The sequence below is a fragment of the Pongo pygmaeus genome, chromosome 3, assembly GCF_028885625.2.
Source record: "Pongo pygmaeus isolate AG05252 chromosome 3, NHGRI_mPonPyg2-v2.0_pri, whole genome shotgun sequence".
Taxonomy (NCBI): Eukaryota; Metazoa; Chordata; class Mammalia; order Primates; family Hominidae; genus Pongo; species Pongo pygmaeus.
Window position 1 is genome coordinate 136,473,333 of NC_072376.2, and position 11,005 is coordinate 136,484,337.

The window sequence follows — 11,005 nt, forward strand, 5'->3', positions numbered from 1 at the left end:
TTTGGGAAAAGAATGAATTACTTAGAAATGGACCTTGTGGAACTGCTAGAAATTTTTTCTGAGTGTTTTTGGTCTCTGAAATGAGCTTACGTAATGTGTGTTCATTGTGTAAAAGAAGCAATCTGTCTGGTATAGACAGGACTTGGATCCCCATGGTAAACAAAATTGCCTCAGCCTTGCTGGAGCATGTATTTTCTAAGTAGTGGGCACAGAGGCAGTGTAATTGGCTACCTCCTGGTTGTAAGTATAGGTATGTTAAATGTGGGCCTGAGGGGAACCTCCATTTTGGGTTGTAGTTTATTATTAGGTGAGGAAATTACCGGACACCTCCAGCTGCCATTAATCAGCCACAGAGTCAGACTGGAGCCAAGGGAGAAGCCTGTGGGTGGATTCTGCCCAGTGCTGTGGAAATACAAGAAGACAGAGACAAATGTTTTCCAGCCTAGCAGCTCTAAACTCTGCCCTTTCACAGTCCTTAACATGCATGTTCAAATTGATTTAGTCCATTTACCCCCTCAACCTAACCATCTATTTTCCTTGAAGACTGACAGTTTTATGTGTTGCTACCATGTTATTATGTGTTGCTGCTCTGCCGGTAGCTATAGTATTTCAGAAACATTTACTTCCAGACATAAAGGATGAATGAGGAGTGGGGGGAGTGTAGAGAAAGGGAGGTGAGGTTGAGTCATTTTAATTCCTTTTTTATAGGGTGCAAAACATGCCCATCGTGGCACTGACTTTCTCTCTCTCTCTCGTTTTTTTCTTTATTCCTTTTCTCTGTCAATGATTTCCATGAAAAAACCTTGAATAACATTTCCCACTTGAGAAACGCATCTGTCAGGTGATGTCAACGCCTGGCTTACTCCTCTTCCTGTTGGGTTGCAAACACGGCCTTCTCTCATGGTCCTGGAATGCTGACATGGTCGGGCAGCCAGAGCCTAACACAGGTAGGGTCAAGCTGAAAACATGGGCAAGCCCTGCTGTCGTCAGCCTGGCTTTGGAGGGAATGGGAAGAGTCTAGACACAATTTATTGTCTTTGCTGTTATGTAAATTCAGAAAAGGGAAACGGTGGAGGTAAAAGCAAGACCGCAAATAGCCTCTTGTCAGCTGCAGGGACGTCAGTCAAGACATTCCAAGTATTTGTCCAGTGAGAGATATTTGCCTCAGGGTAAGTGGGGATTCAAATCTGACCCCCACCCTCAACATTTTTGGAACTAGATGAAAGTGCCTTATCTGAACATGTAAGAATATTTCTGGCACTGAAGGCCAAAGACTAAAACTCTGAGTTAAAATAAATACTCAGAGAAGGAAAGGAAACAGTGAGGTGAAAGGTTTGATCAGATATGAACCTCTGAACTCACTGACTACCATACCGTTGTTTTATTCTATCCGGTTTTCATGTACGAATCTATGCAAAGGCAAACAGAGAGACTCTCCTTTTACTTCTCCTGCTTTTGTGTGGACAAGTAGAAAATGAAAATTCTATTGATTTATGCTACACAAATAAAAATAAAACACAGAAAATAAAATAAGGCAATTTGAAGTGTGTAACCAGATATGAGAATTTTCTGTTATTTCCTGTGGATCAGGTCTCAATTATGCACAGAATCTGATTCTATTGAGTAGTCATGATGATTACCTAGTAATAGAAAAAGGTTTTAAAATAGTACCTTGAGAGCAAATTATTTTATAATGAAATAGAATCTGAGGAACATTGAATGAGACAGACATGCTTATATGGACATACACACACATAAACCTATGTATGTAATTTCTTTAAGGAAAAAACTTTATAACTCTAGCATAAATTAAACTTATGGTTCAGGGTTGTAGTCACCCAGTGACTTTCAACATGGGTCCACTTTGGGCTGCTGGAGGTTTCTGGGAGGAGTCCTTGAGTGGGTGTTGAGAGGGTGTTTGTGGTGATCTTTACATCATCATCATTTAGATGACAGTCCTCGTTTTCCCCGCAGTTCTCAGGGTTTGCATGGTTGACTGTTCCTAATCAGAGGTCACCTCAGCGATGCACTGAGTTCCTCTGAAGCAGGGCACCCATATGCCCCTAGGGAAATGAAGCATGTGGCTCCTTCAGCCATTCAGTCTCCGTTTGATGACTGTGGAATGACTGAGAAAGCCTCACAGACATTCACAGGCTTTTCTTCACCCTTGTGCTCAAGCACTGTTGTTGGTTTGGTGCTGGGAGCTTTGATGCAGACTGCCTTGCAAGGTCGAGGGTGGCCAAATGAATTACCCGTATTGCTTTCCGCAACAACTGAATTTTCTTTGATGGGATTCCATGAGAACACCATTTGACAACACAAACCTCGTTCAGTTTGAAGAGCTGATGGATTGTAAAACTACTATAGGGAATCTTTTCCTCTTACAATGAACTTTAACAGTTACTTAAAATATCTTTTTAAAGGGCATGGGAGCATGTGTCCATAAAGTACTTAATCATTTAGAAAGTTACCTTTGTTTCTGGCACTGTAATACAGAAGCTTTCGACACTATTGGCAAGTGGGAGATTGTCTGACTGTTTGTTCTGAATCCAAAATTGGGATATATGTTGTAAAACATTATGACCGTCTTTATGGGAACCACAGAACAGTCTGTTTAAAATTGAGAATTTTTCAGAAAATTGGAACTAACGATTGCCACAGTAATAGCTTAAATAATTAATATTTTGGCATCCTTCAGTCATATTTTACCTTTATAAAACTTTTCCCTAACAAAGTATGATAAAAATTAACCAGTAAAAGCATTTCTATTTGAATTATCTAAGGAATTCTCTCAAGAGTCAGAGAGGAATCTAGATAGAGAAAGCACTCGTGATAAAATTGGTTGCCTTAACCTGCCACTTTCTTCATGCTGGCAGAAAGTTAGTAACCCAGTATGGCTTTCTGATGCAGAAACGCAGCTTGAGAATGATTAGCAAGGTATGAACAACCTGTAATTAAAGACTTAGAAATTTTCTGTATTGTCTTTATCTTTAAGCATACCTCTTCAACTGTAAATGAAACCTCTCAGTGACAGTTTTTATCTGAATAAAATTCAGTATTTGATAACTGTTTTTAAACATGCAAGTTTTGGTGTACAATAAATAATGACTTTTTTTCCAGCTATGGCCCTGTTATGAAGTATTCCTTAAAAAGACCTGAATCCATAAAAAATATGAGATGGTAATAAGTGACCATAGTTTGTACTAAATAAGGATTTATGCTTCACAGGGAAGATGAAAAGTAATAAAAGAGGCAGACTAAATCTTATTCCAAAGTGTAAATTGTCATAGTAAATAAAGCTTATCTCTTATATTCTTTCTGCCATATCATATTCATGGAAAGGGCCAGTCTTTTGCCTTTTCTCCTTTTCTGTAATTCTGCAGGACACTATTAGATATAACATATTAGATTATATATATATACATATATATATATGTGTATATATATATATAAAACTGCTACTTTTGACCAAAGGAAATGGCCCTGGTCATCCTTTAGGTTCAGTGAATTCAGGGAGCTAATTGTAAGGTCAGGGTGTGTACTTTGACCCCCTAAGGGGGACGCCCTTTTAGTTGTACAGCAGTATACTTCATCGTGGTAATACGGCATTACAGCATAGAAACAAAAGAAAGGGGATCAGGATGAAGACGCCACAGAGAAAGGACACACAATCACCTGGATACTTAATTCTTTTTAGTTAAATACTTGTGATTGAGTTATGTTTAGGCTACAAGAGGAGGCAAATGAGTTTGGAAGACTCAGTACAGACACCCATTACCAGTTTTGTCAAACAGTGTCTGAGGTAGCATCAACACACTGGAAGAATACAGGTTACTTTCCAGAATTCTAGAAAATACAATCCAGTTAGAATAAGTAGCAGTGATTTCTTTTAGCTGGTTTGTAATCTTAAATCGTTCTACTCCACATACTTCAACACGGGGGTTGGACAAATACTAGAGCTGGCCACCATCATTTCATCTCATCATTTTGTTCAAACTATAGATAATTTTATTCCATATTCATTTTTATTTTTAATCAGAGCGTACCTGCCTTTCTACTCCCATTAATGGCAGAAGCCACAATTACTTTTGCGCAGACTTCATAGATATTTGTTCTTAGGGTACTTTGGTAAAATTCAGGAGCCTGGAAAGTAAACAGAGCATTTTGTTGTTGGACAAAAGGGAAACAGCAGAAGTGCTATGACAATCATGTGTCCAGGTTGCCTTGCACTACAGGTGTACATACTGTTCCAGGGCATTTAAAAATACAGAGAAAATTTCACCTAGAAATTTGCATTTTGATTTGAACTTCTCCTTGTGGGTGATCATTGAATTTACCCAAGAAATTTAAAATACTACATGGTTTTTCTTAATTATGTCTGTGACTAGACTTCATTTCTCTCTCCCAATTCTGATATTTTATTATTTTGTGGTTAAAGACACTGGATCTAGCTGCTTGCTGTGTAAGGAGCACAATGCCTAAAGAATAAGTAACATTCTCCTTACTCCTGTTCCTATTCTATTTTTTGATGACTGGTGAATTTCATAGAACTTAGCCCCATGTATGTTAAAGACAGTTTCAGAAATTTTGTGAACCTTTTAATAAGTTATTACCTTGGTGCTCAACTTTGATTTAGTGATCATTATATTAATTAATGCTTTCAAAACTGCTGAGTTTTGGTTAAGTCTAGATTATAACAGCTTGAATTATGACATGTTTTATCTTATATTTTAGTTATCAAAACCATACTGGATTAGCCCTCAGGAAATCTGGCCAGTTTTCATGATTAATTGACTCAGCCTTGTAATGCATAATTCAGTCGCACAGCTGTGTAGTCTGGTGTGTTCTCTGAGGGATGTAGTTTTACTTGTAGGTTTACATCAAGAAAATCTACTCCAATAAGTTTGATTTATACCCCAGAAACATAAAAATTTGCATACTGATTTAACATAAATCCAAGTTATATACTTTTTAATAAACACTGAATATATTTTTTCTTAAAACTCACATGCCAAGTTTTAAAGAAAGGTAGAAAATGTTGTGAAAGTTTTTTCACCTCATTCTAGTAATGGGTCCCTCATTTAGAAAAATCTTGTTTTTTTTCTGGTTATAGTTCCAATAAAAATGTTTTTTAGTAGTAATTTAAAATAGGTGTTGAATTTTTTATTATGAAGAGGCTATTGGGCATAGTGGCTAAGAGTATGAGTATTGAAATCATAGACTGGAAGTATTCCTTTTCTGTTTTCAAAATTGTGGAATGCCATTAACAATTATATTGCCGTTAACCAATATATGCGAATGTATGCTTTCTTTCATCCCCATCTGTGATTGAGATAAGGACAACAGGGAAATGTAGAAATCCACCTAGCATGGATTCAATCCCCAATGAAGTTATAGTCCTGGTTACACTTAGGAAAGGTAGGATTCCATGGACCTTATTAAAATGACACCTCTTAGCCGTGAACAGCTCCAGGCATTGTATAAACTGTAAAAGTCCTGCAGTGATATCATTTCAATGTAGAGAATATCTCATTCACAGTCATTGACATAAAATATCTACATCAAACTTTAGCAATGTGTAGTTTTGAAGGTCTTAGGAGGGAGGCAAGAGAGTTTTTCTGAATGTTTGAAAAATAATCGTTTTAGGCAGAATGTTTAGGAAATGAATTTTTACTTTGGTTGTGCTTACCTTTGAGGAAGTTCAGAAATTTCAACTTAAGCAGTGGAAGAAATTCAATTTCAGGTGAGCCTTTTTTTTTTTTTTTTAAATTTCTTCTTTTAAAAGACTTAAGCAGTGGAAGAAATTCGATTTCAAGTAAGCATTTTTTTTAACTTCTTCTTTTAAAGGATTGGTGGCATAGACATACCCTTCTTAACCAGAGGTTCATTTCAAAGACTGTGTTGAACACAGTGGGCAAGCTAGTTGATATGCCTGTAATCCCAGCACTTTGGGAGGCCAAGGCGAGTGGATCACTTGAGGTCAGGAGTTCGTGACCAGCCTGGCCAACGTGGTAAAACCACGTCTCTACTAAAAATACAAAAAAATTAGCCAGGCGTGGTGGCATGCACCTGTAATCCCAGCTACTCCAGAGGCTGAGGTATAAGAATCCCTTGAACCTGGGAGGTGCAGGTTGCAGTGAGCTAAGATCGTGCCACTGCACTCCAGCCTGGGCGACAGATCAAGACCTTGTCTCAAAAAAAAAAAAATTCCCAACATTTTACTTCCACTTGACTGTGATTTTCATGGCCGTTGTCATTATTCCTAATTGTCAAAAATATTAAATAGAGATGAAGATGAAATTAATACTCTATTTTTATTCTTTATTAAAATGTTTAAATGATTATTTGATGGAGATAAATTTGTATAACTGAAATGTCAAGTATTCTTTTTATGATTTTATGTACATGCTTACTATTACATAATCCAATTTTGTGAATAGGAACAAGGTAAGGTTGTTGTATAAATACCAAGTAATGATTATATTAAATACTTATTTTTTATGCATTTAACAATATTATGAACTGATAGCTGAAATCTGAATATCGTGTGCTTAGGATAGTCTTTAAGGGTCACGATATCATTAGAATACAATCTTTGACCTATACAGTATAGCTAAATTTTGACAATACTTCAAAATTTTTAGGCAGTTTAATTTATGGATTCGTGGTTGTTATATTTATCTAGTATGATTTTAAAATATAGATAATTTACTAAAGCATATTTGATAATGTAAAGTAAACTCTATTTCAAGCAATTTGGTCTCTACTTTCTGTTTCCCTAAACAGTCTAAGACAGAAGAAAACTGCAGAAGATTGCTACCCATTCAAGTAGAAAAACTCAAGCTGGAAAATTAACAGCACAGCTGGAAAGGCTAATGAACTTAGCATTTAAAAATGCTTGTAGAGCCGCGGGATCTACCCCTCAATCCCAGAGGTAGCTGTTTTTGACATAATCAACCCAATCATGAAACTTCAGAACCATTTAAATATCACAGTGGTGAAATAGATTTGTTTGTACCACAACCTTCACAATTTTTCTCACGATTGTCTTTCACCACCCATCATTTGCTCCTGACAAAGTGCCATTTCTTATTTTGTCTTTAAATAGACAAGTGGCAAATTGACCAGCAAGGTAGCTGGCCAGGGTTAGAACTCTGTTATTGAATTCCTATGGTGGGAGTGAAAACAAAAATACTGATGGATACCCATGTTATGCCTACAATTAACAGAGTAAACATCTTAATAGGCATAGAAGACACAAACAGATGTTCTAATTGCATGTCTGTGAGAAACTGATGTTTACTAGTTCCACTCTGGCTTGGCCTTTGAGACTTCAGGAAGTTTCTCTCCCAGTGGGGATTTCAGTGATTTATTGATTTCAGTACAATGAATATTTCAGAAACTCGCAGGACTTTTAAGAGGTTAAATACATCCTTACAAAGGTTAGCATTATTCACTCTTGAAGGGAATGCTTACTCTACTTTAACCAGGGTAGCTATGGCCACATTTGCCACATTCTTGCCTAAGTGGGAGAGAAGATAGATGGGGTAATGGAAGGGACTTTCTAATAGAAAATGTAGAAATAAAACATTGGCACAGAATTTTCTTTTCTTTTCTTTTCTTTTTTTTGCCTTGAGCTGAACAAAAAATGAGGGAGGTATAAATAACAGCAAACTCCTAAACATTCCTGTTTGAAACACTGAGTAGTCTTGTTCCAAACAGTAAAGATAGTTTTTGGCTCATATTTGAAATACTCAGGACCAAATAAAAATAATAATGCTTGGAAACTTGGAAGTTTTTTAAATGCTTAAGAAATGCTTAATTTATCACTCACATTCTGTATTGGTTTTCCAAGTTCATTCTCTTGTAATTATTGTTTTTTTTTTTTTTTTTCCCCAGAAAGCACCTAAAAAGTAACGGATGGGTACTTAGTACTCTTATGCTTTTTTCTTCTTAGTCACACTCATGGATATTGATAAACTGATGTGTTCTCATTGGTATTAATAATGATACTCAATCTTTATCCAAAATGTACTTCATACCAGGTACTGTGTAAGTGCTTTAAACAAGTCATCTCAATAAAATAATATCATTATGTAAGATAAACAGGTATGAAATTATTTACAGACTATTTTGTAATAAACATAGACAGTATTTTACCTTAGCTACTCTTTCAAATTGTGCTCGATTATTGGTTATTTGCAATAAGGTTTGGCTAACTTTTTTCTTCTTAAGATTAAAAATAAATAGTAGATAAGAATTTTGTGGTTGGCCAGGCCTCCCTGCTTGTGTATTTTATGGCTCTAGGCCAGCACTGTTGAATACAGTAGCTGCTGGCTAGGGGCAGCCGTTGAATGCCTGAAGCATAGTTGGTCTGAATTAAAGATTTAAATATTTTCACTTAGACAATATTTAAAACAGCATTTAATATTTTGGTATTGATTAGATGTGGAAGTGGTAATATTTGGATATACTGGATTCAATTAAATAGATTATTAATATTAATTTTACCTGCTTTTATTGGGGGAAAGTAGCCCCTATTCAATGCGTGGTACAGGGACAGCTGGCTAGCCATATATAGAAGAATGAAACTGGACCCCTACATTTCACCATATAGAAAAGTTAACTGAAGATGGATTAAAGATTTAGATGTAAGACCTCAAACTATAAGAATCCTAGAAGAAAACCTAGAAAATACCATTCCGCACATTGGCCTTAAGAATGAATTTATGACTAAGTCCTCAAAAGCAATTGTAACAACAACAAAAAAATTGACAAGTGGGACCTAATTAAACTAAAGAGCTTCTGCTCAGCAAAAGAAATGATCAACAGAGTAAACGGACAACCTACAGAATGGGAGAAAATATTTGCAAATTATGCATCTGACAAAGGTCCCTATAAGGAATTTTTACAATTGAACAAGCAAAAAACAAATAACTCCATTTAAAAATGAGCAAAAGACATGAACAGACACTTCTCTAAAGAAGAATATTAAAAAAATGCTCAATCTCACTAATCATCAGAGAAATACTAATGAAAACCACAATGAGATACCATGTCACACCAGTCAAAATGGTGATTATTAAAAAGTCAAAAAGCAACAGATGCTTGTGAGTCTGCAGAGAAGGGGAATGCTTACACACTGTTGATGGGAATGTAAATTAGTTCAGCCACTGTGGAAAGCAGTTTGTAGATTTCTGAAAGAACATAAACCAGAATGATCATTCAACCCAGCAATCCCATTATGGAGTTTATATGCAAAAGAAAATAAATCATTCTACGAAAAGGGCACATGCACTCGAATGTTCATTGCAGCCCTATTATCAAAAGCAGAGACATGGGATTGAAACCACCTTTGCAAAAATCATAACAAAAAATTATTACAATGAAAGAGATCTTACCTAACCAACCCCATCTTGCTTCTAAGCTCCAAGCTGTCCTTGGGGTAGGCCAAACTAACTTTGGGAGGAAGTTAGTTTATAGTTTAGCTTTGAAACAAAGATGAAAACAGCCCTTTCCCAAAACAAACCCCTTTCCTGCCTGGGGACTAGCCTGCCTTTGCAGGACTGAAAAATTAGCCACAAGATTAGAAATTATGGTTTAGGAGTCATGCAGCTGGAGGCTGCAAAATTCTAAACCTCATCAAATTGCTCCTGGGGATAACATCACTATTGTAAAACCTAAGATCCCTGCTTAAGATAGTTTGCAGACCCTGCACTGGATGGATCAGCTGGCACCACGCAGATGAATAAACTGGCTCATCTGATCTTGTGGCCTTCACCCAGGAACTGACTCAGCACAAGACAGCTTCGACGCCCTATGATTTCATCTCCGACCCAACCATCAGCATTCCCGACTCACGAGTCCCCTACCCATCAAATTATCCTTAAAAACTCCTAACCCCAAGTTCTCCAGGAAACTAATTTGAGTAATAATAATGCCCATCAATGGTGGATTGGATAAAGAAAAGAAATGTGACACACACACACACACACGTGTGTGTGTATATATATATATACACACACATATATATGGATATATATATTGGATAAAGAAAAGGAATGTATCCATATATATATGGATATATATTGGATAAACAAAAGAAATGTGACGCACACACACACATATGTGTGTGTGTATATGTGTATATATATATATACACACACACATATATATATACATGTATGCTATGGAATACTACACAACCATAAAAAAGAATGAAATCATGTCCTTTGAAGCAACATGAATGCAGTTGGAAGCCTTATTCTAAGTGAATTAATGCAGAAACAGAAAACCAAACACTGCATATTCTCACTTATAAGTGGAACTTAAACAGTGGATACTCATGGACATAAAAATGGCAATAGTAGACACTGGGGACTACTGGAAGGGGTAGGGAGGGAGAGGCACAGGGTTGAAAAGCTGTAGGGTACTATGGTCAGTACTTGGCTGATGGGATCAGTTGTACCCAAACCTCACATCATGAAATATACCTGGGTAACAAACCTGCATATTTACCCTCTGAATCTAAAAAGTTGAAATTATTAATTTTTTTACCTGCTTCTTTTTACTTTTTAAAATGTGACTACTCAAAAGTTTAAATTTTCATAACTAGAATTATATGTTGAGCAGCAGTTTCTCAAACCTTGGAACCAGATTGTACACTGACAGCTTAATTTCCTATTCCACACTTATTATTGCATTTTACTGGCTTTTATTGCAGCAACCATAGAAAATCCAGCTCCACAAAGGTGTGGCATCATAAAAAATGTAGCATAACTTGGAACACAGTTTGGGAACCACAGATACATACTATTAAAAACTCGACAATTTTTAGTTTTGTTACATATGCCATCTCTCAGTGAAATGATGAATTCTATGATGTTATCAGAATACGTATCTCATTCACCTTTGTACTCATTCATCTGTTCATTCAGTCATTCATTTAGCTATTCATATTTATTTCTAAAATGTGCAAAACATGAGTGCTGTGTGCTGGTGATAC

The 11,005-nt window shown here is 36.3% G+C and overlaps 1 long non-coding RNA gene across 1 annotated transcript; it reads left to right on the plus strand.

Annotated features, from left to right (window-relative positions):
* The first annotated feature begins 840 nt into the window (after nt 1-840).
* Nucleotides 841-8,102, plus strand: LOC134739464 (uncharacterized). Its single transcript, XR_010126133.1, has 3 exons — nt 841-947; nt 6,787-6,934; nt 7,900-8,102. It is a non-coding gene; the product is annotated as an uncharacterized LOC134739464 (long non-coding RNA).
* The last annotated feature ends 2,903 nt before the right edge of the window (nt 8,103-11,005 follow it).